This window comes from Quercus suber, unplaced genomic scaffold (genome assembly GCF_002906115.3).
Source record: "Quercus suber isolate HL8 unplaced genomic scaffold, Cork oak 2.0 scaffold_30, whole genome shotgun sequence".
NCBI lineage: Eukaryota > Viridiplantae > Streptophyta > Magnoliopsida > Fagales > Fagaceae > Quercus > Quercus suber.
In genome coordinates, this window is record NW_027069495.1 from 1689840 (window position 1) to 1707741 (window position 17902).

The following is a 17902-nucleotide window of genomic DNA, read 5'->3' on the forward strand; positions in this document are numbered from 1 at the left end:
CTCTCTCTCTCTCTCTCTCTCTCTCTCTCTCTCTCTCTCTCTCTCTCTCTCTCTCTCTCTCTCTCTCTCTCTCTCTGCGTTTTTGCAAATGCCGTGTATCTGCATTTTTGGCTCTGAAGTCTTCTTCTTCTTCAGTTCTTTGTAGATGATGTACTACCTTGCTTTACTCTCAAGTAGGCGTGTTCAGCCACCACCCGCCACCGATAGCACCGACCTTCGCCGCATCGAGCTGACCGCCGTAGAGCACCACCGCAGGTGTCCGGCGTGTGGTCGGCAGCGTTTTCTGAATACCGACACCAGTAGGTGCGGCGAGCGGTGGTGAGCTTTACTCTAAACCACTAAAAGCTTGCTTTATTGTTACCCACTTATGCTTGTTGTCAAGCACTTCTTAAATTTTAGGCAACTTGATCTTTATTTAACCCATTTTTTATTGGCGTACAAACCAATATTTGCCCACCAACTATTGTATTTTTTTTTTTTTTTAATTCACAAATGGTTGACTATTCAAACCGGCATAAAAGAAAAAAGGTTAGATTGTCAATTATGCTTAGAATTTAATATTTTTTATTTGCATAATTATCAATATTACCTTGTGCATTTATTAAAAATGTTACTAAAATTAAAATGTGAAAAGATTAAGAAAAAAAATAATCATAAACTATATTTTATTGATCTTAATTTCAAATCCAAATCTAAATCCAAATTTAGATATCCAAACAATGAAATTTCAAATGAGGAATTTCAAATCATTCTTTACTTAAAAAGACCCAAACAAGGAATTTTAAAATTAAGAGATTTCAAATCAATAGATTTCAAATCCAAATCCAACTCCAAATGTTGCCATCCAAACACAACCTAAAGGTTACTAGTATGATTTAGATTCTTGGATGTTTTTTGTTTGGGTTTGAGAAAGTGTTTAGGATCTACTCTACTTAGTCTTATGGAATTAATATTTTAGTTCTAGTTTAATTTTTTGTTAATTAAAAGTTTGCTAAAAACTTTTTTAGTTTTCCTTAGTTGATGTACTAATTATTTAGGATTTAGGACTATGGAAATGAAACAGGGGAAAAAAAAGAAAGAAAAGAAAGCCCAAATGGGAAAATTGATTAAATTGCTTATACATAATATGGATTTGCAAAATGGGATTAATTTTTCTTTTGAGCATTAGTACTATAAGAGCATTCACATCAGTCCATCCTTGTATAATAGAAAAAGATGTAGAATTTGCAAAGTTTTGCCTAAAAATGACTTTCATCAGTCCGTGTATAATTGTGTAAATTTACAAGTTTGCTACAAGGATCGTGTAAATTTACACTACCTGTTCATTTTGCATTTAGTTGTTCATTCTTTAAGTATCTCGGGAACGAAAGAAGAGAGTGGATGGTGGTGGTTGTGTGTGAAGAAAGAGAAAAAATTAATTAAAAAAAAAAAAGAAAAATTAATATTTTAATGAAATGGAGCGTAAAATAGATAATCTGATATAGGGTGGTGGGGTGTTTTGAAAAGTGAGTATGTAAAATAAAAAAAGTAGGTTCTTATACTAAAATAGACAGGAATTTTTACACAAGTTGGTGCGAATGCTTTAAGGATTATATAATTGCTTATTGAAAGCAAATCTAAACTGACTTGTTTTGAAGTTCTTTGAAATGGGTGTTATATGTCATAAAAATGTGTTCTTAAAAAAGCTTGCCTTTTAAAGGTGAAAGCTTGATTCTTAGCTAACCAATTGTGTGGTTACTGATACGGGGATGTACTAACAATTGACCACCATGTGTGTATGATTATTTGGATGTGGTTGCAATTAAGGCATTGATGAGAAGCTGTTGTTTAGTTTTGCTCCTAAAATCTTGTCAGGGATTTCTAGCTCTTTATTTAAGGTGGGTAGCATTGAATCTAACATGAATATACAAGGGAGTGGTAGAACAGCAGAAAAAACTTTGTTTGAAGCTATCAGCAGCATAGGGTTCATGTAATTAATTTAGATCTTGTTACTTATTAGTTATTACTGATATAGTAAGTTTTGTATGCATATTTGTATATATTAGTGATTATTTGATATTCGGTATAGTTCTCAGCATGCTTTACCAAAAGATGCTGCTTGCAATAGTAAAAATACTATTTCTTTTTAGGTATACCATGGAGCGGCCTCGTTTCAGTGATCATCTAGAGGCAATCAAGTTCATCTGCAAGGACTTCTAGTTTGAGCTCTTCAAGAAGCAAATAGACAACTTGAAGACCAATCATAGAGTAAGTTCAAATATTTTAACTGATTATAATTATATGTTTTGTGTGAATTTAAGAAAATGGATTTTTTTTTCCTTGTAGGGTACGTTTGTCTTGCAAGATAATTGATTTCGTTGGCTTGCATGTATGTCAATTGATCCATCTCTTGAAAATGGAGATTTATCTCAAGATAATCCTCTAGCCGAAAACAAGGCAGCACAAGCTACTAGCATGCATCTATATTTCCCATGTGGAATCATAAGGGGTGCTCTTTCAAATTTGGGAATTCCTTGTGCAGTTACTGCAGATATATCCAACCTTCCTACATGTAAGCACTGGTTATTGAGTGCTTTAGATTGTGAATACTTTTGTGCACGTTGTTTTTTTTTGTAAGAATACCATGATATGCTTTCTTTTGTCATTCAAGACACTGCATGATAATCATTATTTATTTGTTTATCCATTCATGAAGGGAAACATGCTTTATGACTTCTCGCTTGTGATTCAGGATTTGCTTACTCACTCATTTCCCTAGTAAAGGTGGATAAATTGATTATGGCAATACCTACACTGATCTCTACAATTTCATTGTTTCTCCTTTCACATGTATATGTTTTGCCATAATGTTCCTCTGTTTATTTATATTTCATATTTTGCATACTTAGTTGAGCAAATCATCCTGAGTCCTCTCATATATATTCATATCTTTTAATGTCTCAAATCTGAACAAAAGAAACAATTAAGGGAAGTAGTCCCTTTGATATTCATATCTTTTAATTCTAAGTAGTCCTATTGATCTCATTCAGGTTATAAGCTCCCCTCAGTTCATCTATGTTAGGTTTTTAATGCGTTGACTCATTATTGTGTATTTTCAACTTGGTATTATTTTATAGGTATTAGGTACTTGATGTTTAATCTAGCTAGTTCATAGACTGTTTTCACATCTTTTGTATAGCTGATTTCTTATACTAGCCACTTGTGGTGTATATTACTAATATGTTTATATGTTTTTCCTGAGGGTAAATTTTCTTTCTCCACAATATCCTTCTTTGTAATCCTAATCTCCTCCATATTCCATCTTATTTTCAATATTTGATCTTTGAAATTTTTTTTTTCCCTTTGCCTTACCCTACTACTATCCATTCCCCGCCTTTTTCCTCATTCATCATTCAAAACTTTTAGCAGTAATCGCCTTGTATTTTGTCCCTTATTTTAACTTTCCAGTAGTATTTTATTCAAAATCATTTTATTAGGGGTTCCTCTAGATTATTAGGAGCTCATTGGTTGCATATTGGTATGTGCAAATCCTGCATGCCTCTTTTTCATATTTATTGGCCTTTTTGCTCGTTGCTTTTCCTGGGAAACCCTATATTGTTCTAATATGAAATTTTCTGTTTGTTGCATCCTGTTATCAACATACTGCATCTCTTATGAGTTATGAGGGTGTGAGAAACTGTTTTCCTCCGAGATTGCATATGGAATGCTTGAAACTACCATTAGGATGCATGCAACATAGCAAGAACTAGACTGAGTTGATTGGTTTTATCATTCTTCCCCAGAACCTCCTATTGAGTGTGCCTTTGCACAACTAGTTCAGGGGAAAAAGGAAGAAAACCAGGATCATCTATGATAATGATCCAGGCAAAATTACTTTTGACGAAGTAGTACTTCATACATATCTTTGGTTTTTTCATTATCCTTTGTTGACAAAACTATCACTTTCTATCTTGATTTTATGCCATTTGATGTGACTTGCATATCTTTAATGTCATTAATAAATCATCTTTAATATGTTTCGATTGTGTTTGGCACTACTGCAAAATTATCTTGTTATTGTGTTCTGGTTACTTTTTTTGGTCCTTTTAGATGAATGCATCATGAGTTGTTTTTAACCTAAAATTTAAGCCTTTCCATTTATAAATCATGTCCATTTGGTACTACTTTTTGCATGCTTTCTTGTAATCATGCTTTTTAAAAATTATTGAACAGGTTCATTTGTGGTTCGCATAAAAGCCTAATGAGCAGTACAAGTCTACAACAGAAGATTGGGGCTAGGACTAAAGTTTGAAGTATTGACTATTGTTTAAATTAGGACTTGTGATCTTCCCCTTTCCCTTTCGAACAACAGTTACTTGATTTGTGAACTACGCTTCAATATCAGGCCATCTCACATTAAAACTCAGGAATATATAGGGGGGAATCTCTGTTGCATGTATATCTTGAATTTCTGATACAAATATTGCAGAGGCTTGGTTGATTACCAGATTGTTTTTTCAGTAATGAAGGTGCCATGTAAGAAGAATGTTAAAGTAATTAATAGTGCAACAATTAACCTTCATGCATTTTAGCATTTATAATGAAACATAGCCTCAACAAGGTACTGATAACTGAGCTGTTCTGCTGTGGATATAATTCAAAATACTTTCATACAGCAGATATACTGTATGACTTTTTTCGTCCCTATTTTTTTCCTTGTACTGATTGACTTGGGAGTATTCATAATGGTTGGATCAGCTTACAGCAGCTGAATTTAAAGTTGGGCTAGAGTTTGGACCTGTCCCAAACTCAATCCTTTTGTTTCTAGTAGACCGCCCTGTGCAATTGGTTTAGTTTATTTTTATTAGTGTATTTTGTTTTGAAAATAAGCTCTGTAAAAGTAGATTTGTACATTGAAAGATGGTGTTTTCAAAAAATTATACATAATCTTATAGTGAAAATAATAAGTTCTCGTTATAAACTAAAAAAGTTGCAGCCAGAAGGCAACCCAATCTAGCATTAATGTGACGGACTTGAAATCTCTTTTGCTTTAGTGAGAATACTGAGTTTATAACCTAGCATTTGAATCACTCAAATGCCAGTTGATTAAGCACAAATTTAACACTTACTGCTATCATTTAGTATAAGAACATTCATAAAAAAGGTTGTGTTTGGCATATAAAGTTAGTTTTTTTTTACTATTTAGCTTATTTTTGTCAGTATTTAGCTTATTTTTGCTACTATTTACGGGTCTCATTGCATTTTTTTGGTACTATTAATGGGTCCTACTGTATTATTTAAGCAACTTTTTTTACTTTATCTACAGTACTTTTAGCAAAAAGTTTTTAGTTTCAGCTAAATAAGCTATTCCTAAACCGACGTAGTTAATTTCCCATGCAGAACATGGGAGATAAATATTGTAACCCCATTAGCAAGCTTATCACAGGTTTATAACCTGTTCTTGACCATTAGCCAGCATATGAAGCTTTGATTGGAGATTGCAGCAGAAAACCATATCATCTCTTTCCTGACAGTATTGGGTGCAAACCCCTCGAATGAAAGAAAGCAGCAATTTAAAAAACAAGCCACTCTAAATATCAACTAGGTCTTCAAATCTTGCTAGGAGGCTATTTTCAACGCTCATTCAGAAGGCAAATGGACTCCAAATCCATATCTGGACATTGAAATGAAACCCCAATAAGATCTCAATTATTAATGTTACAAAAACATCTTATTATCAAGTATTGAGCATTGACCCTAGTTTTTCTTAAAATCGTTAAGCAATTTTTTTTATCTATTAAGTATTTTTCAGAAAACTTTATCTTTCCAAATAAATAGAGGGTTGATTTTTATAAAAAGAGGTACTGTGTTTCTTACTTTGAGATGTGTCCAATCTTCTTATAATGTGCTCTCTACTCTCTAGATGTGTCATGTGACGCTTTTCTAAGGCTAAATCTTGTTACTCAGTTACTATAACACACTTTTAAATACGATTTTGCAATTTTAATTGAAATCATATTCTCACAATACAATTTTAAAGGAGCGAATGAAGTATGTACAACAACAAGGGTGTGATAATCATTACTCTTCTGAGTAATTTTTATTTTTGAAAAAAATTAATCGATTTCTTTTTCTTTTTTCAATTTTAAATAATAATAAAAATTTAAAAATATATATTCTCTCCCCACTTTCTTGTACATGGTAGACAAAGTAAATAAGTGATAAGTTTGATAAGTTTATCTACAAAGTAGATAAATGATAAGTTTGATAAGCATTTTAAGAATTATTGTACTTTAGAATACCTAAGTATGTCCTAGTGATTTCTTTCAAATTGTTTTCTTATACTCATATTCTTCTATATATGGAGTAGCATTCTTTTGTAATAAAAACAAAATGAGTAAGAGCACTTTTCCTTCGGATCACATGCTGCCTTTTTTCCTTTTTTATTTATGTTTTACACTCCTCAAGCTTCCACACGCATATATTTTTATTTCTCCCTCTCCTCTTAACTTTCAACTTCAAGTCTTAATACTCACCCACATCCCCAACCATTCAAAAGGTCACAAAGGCACAAAAAATACCACACCAGGTCTTCACTATACTCCATTCACCAACAACAAAGGGACAACACCGTAACAAATCAACTTTAAGGCACCAACACAGCAGCTCAGGTATTACATTTAGACCTCAACACATCAACACATACACAAACACAAAGACAGCACCCAATCTCGTCTAAAGTCTTACTTTAAGGTTGACAAAGCACCAAGCTGAATCCAAAACCAAATCAAAATCACAATACTTTAATGCCCTCCAAGCCTAAAACTCAAGTTCTCTCACCACACCACACCACACCAACCTCATCAACTACAACAAACATACCCATAAAATCCCACTCACCCTTAACTTTAGATGTTGTTAGAGCACTAGCATCAGTGAGTTAAATGCTAAATTTTGGCATTTAGCACACTAAACGCAAAAAATCACCTCCTTGAGATGTGTCAAATACCAAATAAATTTGACATTTGCTTTCACTTTATTACTCAATCAATTTATCTCCGATTATAGTATTTCATGTGTTTTATATTATATTTTTTATATTTTAAACTTTAATTATTTTATAAGGAAATAAAATAATAATAATGTGACTTTAAAAAATATGTTAAGTTGTGATAGTGGATTATAAAGTGAAACACGTAAAAATTGATAGTGAATTATAGTTTAACTAGCACCTTTAGGCGTTTCCAATAAAGACATCAAATTTTCAAATCCTTCTACTTCTATCAAATTATTATACTAACCAAAAAAAAAAAAAAGAGAGAGAGAGAATTTTTCCCCAAATATACAACATCTAACCGAAGTTTTTCCCAAATAAATAAAGTTACCAAAAACTATCACTGAAGCCCAAATAAGAAAATAAGGATATGCTGAATATAACAAAATCCACACCATCTAAAGCCTAAACAGCCCGAGCTAATAAGCTTACTGCTCCCATATCCAAAAAATAAATAAAAATAAAATAAAATAAAATAAACTAGCCTAAATCCTCACAACAAAAATGAAAAAACCCCATTTTTTTACGAGTGCCCTTTTGAGCATTTTTTTATTTATTTTAATATAGGAACTTAATTTTCTATTTTTACACAATTATTATTCAAAAACACCTACATCAGATTATCAATTCTAAAAAATTATTTCAATAAAATATTCACTTTTCAAAAAAAAAAAAAAATTATTACTTCCTTCAACCTTCTCTCTCTCTCTTCCTCTCTCTAGAACCCTCTCCCTTTCTCTAGAAAAAATTAATAAAATTCTCATTTTACCTAACTATAATAACCATGTAACTTTTCTATATTTACACATCTTTACATAGTTTGATGTGGGTAATTTTTTAGAATTTGATGAAAATTAGTCCTTATGCTGTTATACATAGATTGATACGTGTACTCTTATGAATTTTTTATTCCAATTTAAATATATACAAGTCTTTAATATTTATATATTTGTAAGCAAAAAAAAAAAAGTAGTTACAGTTAAATTGCTCACGTAGTGTAGCATTTAGATAGTCTCTTTTAGATTTTTACAATATGGGTAAAATTATTTTGTTTGACTATATATATATATATATATGATGTAAAGTTCTCTTTGGCCATGTGATTGATGATATTAAAATGCTAGCTACTAGTATAAGTGATCTTGTTTTGTATATGTTAACTGTTAAGCGCAATAGTAACACCGTTACACATGCTCTAACCAGAAAAGCAAGAGTAATAAAATAAAAATAGCTTGGGAATTAGAATATAAATATATAAACCTAGAAATTGACTCTAAAATTCTCTGCAATTGGCAACAATATATGGTTCTTTAAGATTGAAACTTTTTTTTTTTTTTTTTGACTTTGGATTGCAAAATACTACTTGAGCAAGAATTAATCGTTCATTCCACATCACGTTTTTTTTTTGTGAAGCAAATGACGCAGCAGATGAACTAACAAAGAAGAGACTGAAGTATCAAAATATAGTTTCAGAGGATATATTAAATGTCCAAATTATGTTTGTGTAAAATATATGTGTGATGTTTTGCAATTAGGCACTCCTCGCGAGTGCAATCCTTGTAACATTGCTTCTTAGTTAATAAATAAATCTTAAAAAAAAAAGAAAAAAAAAAAGAAAAAGAAAAGAAAAGAAAAGCAAGAGTAATTGATGATGTCAGGTTGGGTTGGGAGAGATGCGTAAATCCTATCGTAGTTCGAGACCATTTTATTTTTGAATTGATCAAAAAAGCATTTTGTTGGGATTCTAAAAATAATATATATATATATATAATGTTGCATCCTCGTTATTATTATTTTAATAATTAATGGTTCGAGAGCTCTACAAGGAGGACATTCTCTAAAATGCTATGGTCTTACCGAGAGTTATATAACTCAATGAGTTGGTAGGTAACCTCATGATATTTTAAAGATATATAGGTTCAAATTCTGTCTAGCTATCAAATATTTAGATTATCAAAAACAAACATAAGTAAAAAAAAGAAGCTATGATCTCACAATTTGACTCAACACATGTGGTCCACTGCCAACTCTGAAGTGCCTTGCCTTCTCTCTATATTTCATTATTTTTCTCCAACAGGACCAACACTACTTGCATTGATGGCTTATCATTATACAGATACTTCTTTGTTAAAAGTCATATATTTGCTTGGATCTGTGTATCCTCCATCTAACATACACCAAATAATCCTAAGAAAAAAAATCCCTTAAGGATGACTTATAAATGTTAAGTAGTTTGTAAGCCCATATATATACATAATTACATTTAAAAATATTTTTTTAGAATGATTAAAAATATGTACTTAAATACATAATTTTAATAATTTAATTCCAATATAAATTAAATATTATTAATGGTTAAAAAAAAAATCTCCAATAATTTCAAATTAAGACCTAATTGAATTTTCTTTCAACTTAATTAGGCTTATAGTCATAATTCTTTGAAAAACACTAAACTAATTAGTAATTATTATTAATTATAGGTATTACTAGACCTCTACTAGACCTCTGTTGTATTTATTAAAAAAAAAAAAAACCTTTTTTCCCTTAATAAAAGTTTCGAAATTGTATCAATAAACTTGACACCTTACAATCATTTAAAAAAAAAAACTAACCGACATTTACTATTGCTATGAATTATTTAAATTTTGAATATATCATTCAAAGTCAAACTTGAGGCTTCACTTTTTTTTTTTTTTTTTTTTTTATTGTTTTAAAATAAAACTTCTATTATATTAATATGAGACCTTTTTTTTTTTTTTTCGTTTGTTCGTGTTTGTGTTTATATTAGACGAGCATCCTTGGCATGCCATTGATGTGTTTGTGAGATTGCTTGAATGTCGTTTCAAAAATAAAAGGAGCTGTTTATGTTGCTCAATAGTGCAATAACTTATCAGCCAAAAAAACTATTTTATTTTACCTTGGTTTATTTGGGAATATCTGAGGTCTCATTTTTTTAATGTGTTGTGGCTTATTGGAAGAATGTAAGGCTCTGAAGTAGTGAAGTATAAAGTGTTGGTGGCAGGTAGTTCAAATTCTTGAAGGAGTGATGCAAGTGAACGTGCCTCAAATTCCTCTATATTTCCAATGCCTTTTAGAAAATCCAATGGTAGCGGTTGTTTCTCAAGAGAATGAGACTTCTTCAAGTTCATATTGATGGGCAAAAGGTACTGTCTTAACTCTGTCTTTACAATCAGTGCACTCTTTGTAGTCAAAATAATGCATATCGTTCCTTTTATCTACTGCAAACTATGATAAATGGATTCCACTGTTGTTAGAAGCTAAGGAGCCAAGTGCATAAAAACAAATGTAATTTCGACCATCATGGGTGCCAAAAGCAATAAAGTGTGCCCCTTTGTTTCTCTTTTGGAGGCTATTTTTCGTTGGAGACTCTGTTTTTTGTCTTCTGTTTTGTACCCTGTATCCAAAAATATATATATATATATATATATAAAATGTGGCCAAGTGCATGTAGGTGTCTCTACCTGTGAGGCTGTGACAATTTATTTGTTGTGTATTTGTTGAAAGATCCATGAGAAAACGTGTGAATGTTATTTTAGTACAATTGGTTGAAGAGGAACTTAAAAAAAATTTAAATATAATATTTTTGATAATCAATTTTTTTTAATAAAATATAAACAGTCACTAGGCAGCTCATTATCGATATTTTAGACCATTTCTAACGTACCATTCTTTCTTCTATTTTCCATGAAATCTGCAAATGATTTTGCCTCATCTTTGCAATCAATCTTTCACCAAACTCTTTGGTCAAACCCAAAATTTTCAATGTTATATCCCAACTTTCATTAAATAAAGAATTTATCATAACACAGTAAAATCTTTGAGAGCTCCCAAAACCATGCTGATTAATTTATTCACTTCTAGTACATTAGTTCCAGAATGTTAATATTAATATTCAAAACATTACAGTAGAATTTAAAGAATGTTCATAATACCCAAAAAAATTCAAAATTGCGTCCATTGTATACTACATCATTTAGATTGATATTAGATCGTACTTCAAATTCATGATTGTATAACATGGATTGGGTTTTAGAATCAAAGCAAATTGTTTTCGGTGTTTCAATTTTTGCTGTAATTTTTCTACATAATTCTGCATAATTTTACTGCATAATCCTTGGCATGCCATTGATGTGTTTGTGAGATTGCCTGAATGTCGTTTCAAAAATAAAAGGAGCTGTTTATGTTGCTCAATAGTGCTATAACTTAACAGCCAAAAAAACTATTTTATTTTACCTTGGTTTAGTGAAGTATAAAGTGTTGGTGGCATGTCTCAAATCACCTTCCAACGTATTTCAACATGTAAGACTCCATTTCTTGGATTGAATAGATTGTACTTATCATTGATGCGTCCATCGTATACTACATTATTTAGATTGATATCCACTTCCAACAATTGATATTAGATCTGCATAATTCTACATAATTTTCCTGCATATGTCTCCATCAAAGTCCCTTGAACGGTGCCTTGAGCAGTAAACTATGTGTCTTAGTCATTTTTAGCCCTGAGATGTATCCCAAATTATTTATTTAGTTGTTTGGAAAATTCTTTGGATCTTTTGTGATTTTTTCCTAATGGGCATGTCCTAAACTATTGTAGGTGCGATATTTTCGTCAAATTGAGAAGTTTAAATTAATTGCAGACTTTTTAAAAATCTATGCCGTGTCACTACTATTTAAGCACGATAAGATAAGGAAAAAGAAATCAACATTGAGATTAGTGTGTAGGACATTTTTCAGCAACCATGCCAATGCCTTAGAACATGGTTAATTAATTATTTCCTGAATGTAACCTTATATACCTAAGTTCAATAATTTAGTTGATTCTCAAAAAAGTTCAGTAATTTAGTCTTCTTGTGAGGTCCATTCTGTGAAATAATTGCAACCAAAGGCCAAGCTTCAAAACATGGTTATATACATAATACATTTCGAAGTACAAAAAAAAAAAAAAAAAAAAAAAAAAAAAAAAAAAAAAAGGTATTTGATCTCATTCAAAAGGAAGGTGCAGTTGGAAAATCAATTGTGGAGCAATATGTTATTTTATGAAATTTTGACCCAAATTCACATGCTTGATTAAAATTTCAGACTATTTAATTGCACCATATACAAAGGGAGATCAAAATAGGTAGTGGAAGGTTTTAACACAAAGTGAGTGCTTCAAAAGCAATGACTAGGCTTATTACCATCTAGTCATAAAATTTTTAGAAACCCAACTCTGAAGGATAGAACAGCATGCCAGAAAAGTGATTGGAGGGAGAGGAAGCTCAGTTAAAAATAATTCAAATTATTTTAGAAATTGCAAGGAAAACAACTAGGCTACTCAACATTGGTTTGTAAGTTTTGAATTACCCTTACCCTCATAGTTTCAATCTCATTTAATGAGCAACTTCATTGATTATGAAAACTAAGTTTTTAGTGTGGTGGTACTAATTGAAGTTTTCCAGAAGGTGACAAGGTTGGTTGGATATCTAAGTTGTTTAGAGAGCTTGGTGGTTGCGGGCATTAGAAAATTAATTGATGTGGATTCCATCGATTCCCATATTTGCTAGGTGCTTAGCATGTTTGACTGGATTGTAATGCCTGGACCATGTCTCAAAAGATATTTACTTTTATGATAATGAATTTACAAAGACATTAAAGTAATTTTGTACATGTAAAAATCTGTTGCACACCATTTTCCTGCTTTGGTAGGTAGTTTTTTTTGAACTATTTACGGTTTATTGTTAAGAGTTAATTGTATAGCCGCTTTAAGTAACTTGATGTTGGTTTTATTAACTTGAGTTGGGTTGTAGCTTAATTTGTTGATTTGGTTCAGTTTGGTTTGGTTAACGTGGGGGGAAGTTCTAGGTAGGGATAAGCCAAAAATAGTGTGACAATCATGTAGTGCAAAATCAGGCAATATCGTAGCAGTTGAAGAAAATTTCCCAATTCAACATTTATACCTTTAAACTTTCATCTGAACCATTGTCTCTTGCCACAAGCTGTGATGCAAGAGCCACATCATCACCTTCCATAGTATCCCATATGCCTTTTGGGATATGATTTTGCATATTCTCTTTTGTAACGCACAGTAAATAACCGAAGTACATCAGCCATGTGCCTCCTTGGTTCACAAGTGTCATAGATAGATCCAGAGCTATTACCACTATGGAGGCAGAGGTAGCAGTCTATTTGGGTAAAAAGCAAATATGCGTGCGGTCAGAGCTTGATACAGTTGCACATAGTCAGAACATATTACTTCTACTTTTTCGCAGTGTATTGTTTAATGAGTTTTTTTGCCGAAAAATTCCATTGTTGCCCAAACAGTTTGTGTAACCAAAGAAAATAACCAAAAAAAATAGGACATTGTTGAATGAGTTGCTTTGTTGGGAAATTTCATTGTAAATAAAGCTGGAATGCTTCTTTAGGTATGTCCAACACTCATTTATAAATAAAATGAAAAGGCTATGCTTAAATATTTTTATATTATCTTTTGGTATGCTTGAATAATTTTATATTACCTTTTGGTTGTGTAGGGTGTTCAGTTCAAAGCTGGATTGTTTCTTCAAGTATTTGTAACTTTTAATTATAAATAAAATGAAAAGGCTATGCTAAAATATTTTTTATATTTTCTTTTGGTTGTGTAGGTTGTTCATATTTTTTACTAGTTGATTACGGATTATCTATTAAATTGCAAGTTCAACAGCTAGATTGTTTTGTAAAGTATGTCCAACTCTCAATTAATGAAAAGGCTATTATAGAATTGAGATTATATTATCTTTTGGTGTGCTAAACTAACTTTTATATTATCTTTTGGTTTCTACCAAATTATAATGGATTATCTTGGGGGAATTTTAAAAATAAAAAAATTTCCAAATAGTTTAGAACCACATGATATTTAAATTTTGAGATAACCGTTAGATGAGAATGTAAAATAATTCAGTAAAAATTTCAAATTCTTTAGACCCACATGATGTTCAAATTTTGAGATAACCGTTAGGTGAGATTGTAATATGTTTAGAGATTAGATATTTTCTATTTAAAAATAGGACTGGTGCAAAAATATCACATAAAAGGTCTTGGTGTTGAATGATGTGGACACCTGTCATCGTTTTGATTACTATTTTAACCACCAGTTGCTCACAAGTTACTTGTTAATTTACACGTTTTTAAGCTGGATTGTTTCTTCAAGTATTTGTAACTTTTAATTATAAATAAAATGAAAAGGCTATGCTAAAATATTTTTTAAATTTTTATTTGGCTGTGTAGGTTGTTCATATTTTCTAGCAGTTGATTACGAAATATCTATTAAATTACAAGTCGAACAGCTATAAAATGAAAAGGCTATACTAAGATATTTTTTATATTTTGTTTTAGTTGTGTAGGTTGTTCATATTTTCTACCAATTGATTACAGGTTATCTATGAAATTGCAAGCTCAACAGCTAGATTGTTTCGTAAAGTATGTCCAACTCTCAATTAACGAAAAAGCTATTATAAAATTGAGAATATGTAATCTTTTGGTGTGCTAAAATAATTTTTATATTATCTTTTGGTTTCTACCAAATTATAATGGATTAGCTATTAAATTGCAAGTTCACACAAGCTGGAATATTTCTTCAGGTTTGTCCAAAATGAAATGTTTTGCTAAAATAGTCATCATATTATTGGTAGGGTGTTCATGTTATCCACCAGTTATTTGAAATGATGTTTTACTATAATGACAGTTAGTAAATGATGGTTGGTAGGTACTATGGAGTCATGTCAGCAACTAAGGTTTCTATCTTTCAATATGAAATTTTACTGAATTACATTCCCACGGTACGAAAAAATATAGAACCCAGACAAGTTGGAAAAATGGGGGAATTTTATAAATAAAAAATGTTCCAAATACTTTAGATCCACATTATATTCAATTTTTGAGATAACCGTTAGATGAGATTGTAAAATAATTATGTAAAAATTCCAAATTCTTTAGAACCGCTTGATGTTCAGATTTTGAGATAACCATCAGATGAGATTGTAATATGTTCAGAGATTAGATATTTTCTATTGAAAAACAGGACTGGTGCAAAAATATCACATAAAAGGTCTTTGTGTTGAATGATGTGGACACCTGTCATCATTTTGATTACTGTTTCAACCACTAGTTGCTCACAAGTTACCTGTTAATTTACATGTTTTTAAGTTGGATTGTTTCTTCAAGTATTTGTAACTTTTAATTATAAATAAAATGAAAAGGCTATGCTAATTTTTTTTTTTTTTGGTTGTGTACGTGGTTCATATTTTCTACCAATTGATTACGGATTATCTATTAAATTGCAAGTTCAACAGCTGGATTGTTTCGTAAAGTATGTCCAACTCTCAATTAATGAAAATGCTATTATAAAATTGAGATTATATTATCTTTTTGTGTGCTAAAATAATTTTTATATTATCTTTTGGTTTCTACCAAATTATAATGGATTAGCTATTAAATTGCAAGTTCACACAAGCTGGAATATTTCTTTAGGTCTCTCTAAAATGAAATGCTTTGCTAAAATAGTCCTCATATTATTAGTAGGGTGTTCATGTTATCCACCAGTTATTTCAAATGATCTTTTACTATAATGATGGTTAGTAAATGATGGTTGGTAGGTACTATGGAGTCACGTTAGCAATTATGGGGTCTATCTTTTAATATGATATTTTAGTGAATTACATTCCCACGGTACAAAAGAATATAAAACCCAGACAAGTTGGGAAAATAGGGGAATTTTATACAAAATTTTTTTCCAAATACTTAAAAACCACATGATATTCAAATTTTGAGATAACCATCAGATGAGATTGTAAAATAATTTAGTAAAAATTCCAAATTTTTTTGAACCACATGATGTTCAGATTTTGAGATAACCGTAAGATGAGATTGTAATATGTTCAGAGATTAGATATTTTCTATTGAAAAATATGACTGGTGCAAAAATATCACATAATTTTTATTTATGTTTTGCAGCCACAATGCTTAATATTTTATTTAGATTTACATTTTCAATGCAATTGCATAAAGGCAGGAATCTCCAAATAGTCTTAGAAAAATGCCCTTCATGTTACATGTGTGAACTTACTTACCAACCAAGAAGACACTATAAATAGATGACAGCAAAATGAATGCACCCCAAAAAAGAAGGCTAAAATATTTTTTATATTATCTTTTGGTTGTGTAGGTTGTTCATATTTTCTACCAGTTGATTACAGATTTTCTATTAAATGTTCAAAAGCTGGATTGTTTTGTCAAGTATCTCAAACTCTCAATTATAAATATAATGAAAAGGCTATGGTAAAATATTTTTATATTCTGTTTCGGTATGCTAAAATCATTTTTATATTATTTTTTGGTTGTGTAGGCTGTTCATATTGTCTACCAAATTATTGCGGATTATCTATCAAATTGCAAGTTCAAAAGCTGGAAGTTTTCTTCAGGTATGTCTAAATGTCAATTGTAACTAAAATGAAATGTTTTTCTAAAATTGTCCTCATATTATTTTTGGTAGTGGAGGTTGTTCATATTATCCACCAACTATTTGAAATTATTTTTTACTATAATGATAGTTAGTAACTAATGGTTTGTAGGTACTATGGAGTCTTCTTATTATGCACAATTGAGAAGAAGGATGATTCTTGCATCCAGGAGAAATTGCAATTATCCAACCAATATTCATGCTCCTACAACTCAACTTATTTCTACTGACTTACAATTGAATAGGGGTACTGTGTTGGATAGGCAAATGAATATGAGTTATTGGGCAGCTAATAGAAGTCATTTAGTAGATGCTAACTTCAACAATGTTGATGCTTTAAGAGGAGAGGTTTCTATAAAAAGAGGATCTACTTCATTTACGATTGTGTCACCTTCACATCGTATTGTTGGTAGGTTTTTCAAAAAGTTACATTTTTATTATTATATATTTTTAAAGTCTTCAATTTAACATGTGTGTGTGTGTGTGTGTGTGTGTGTAAATTATGGATTTACTTATATTTGATTACTCTTTAGGCCATTCAAGAGATATGGAGGATGATCCATTTGTGAGGAGCACTAGACAGAGATGACATGATTATAATAGTGAGACTGCAAACAAAAATTCTAATATCTATATATGCACTACTTTAAATGAAAATGGTGATGTCACCATAAATGTATCTGAAGACCGAATTCCTTCAGGTAATAGTCATTTTAGTAATAACATATCTATATCTATATCTATATAATACTAAAAGCTGAAGCGTAGCATTCAATGTTGCTACGCTCACGTTGAGCCACATCAGCAGCCATGTCATTTCTATTATCTTTTTTGAATTTGTACTATAATTTTAAAATAGTTTTTATCAATTTTAAAATACTAATAAATATAAAATAATTTCCAACTCTATCTCTATCATAAAGCCTACTTCTTATATATTTAATTCCACCATAAAGCCCAATCCCAAAGCTTTTCAACCGAAACCTTTGTGAAACCCTTTGTTTTCTTCCTTTCCTTTTGTTGCAAGCACGTCACTTTTTTTTTTTTTTTTTTTTTTTGTAATCTTTATTGATTATTTATTTGAAAATTAATTCATAGTGGCATTTTTGATGCAAACGTTTGAGTTTCACCGTCTGCTAACCATTTGGCATAGGATATATACTAAAAAAAAAAAACTGCTAGAAAAAGAGATATAATCGACAAACGTTTGAGTTCCATTGTCTGCTAAACTTTTGGCACAAGATATATATAAAAAAAAAAAAAAACTGCCAGAGAAAGAGATATAAATGAACATATATCAATAGAGATTAGGGAACATCCATGAGTCATAGAGAGAGAATCCGATATGATGCAGAGAGAGTTGGAGAAAGATT

General features: G+C 30.7%; 1 long non-coding RNA gene across 1 annotated transcript; it reads left to right on the forward strand.

Moving 5' to 3' along the window:
* The first annotated feature begins 2134 nt into the window (after positions 1-2134).
* On the forward strand, positions 2135-4503 carry LOC112029446 (uncharacterized). Its single transcript, XR_010627747.1, has 3 exons — positions 2135-2247; positions 2326-2551; positions 4213-4503. It is a non-coding gene; the product is annotated as an uncharacterized LOC112029446 (long non-coding RNA).
* The last annotated feature ends 13399 nt before the right edge of the window (positions 4504-17902 follow it).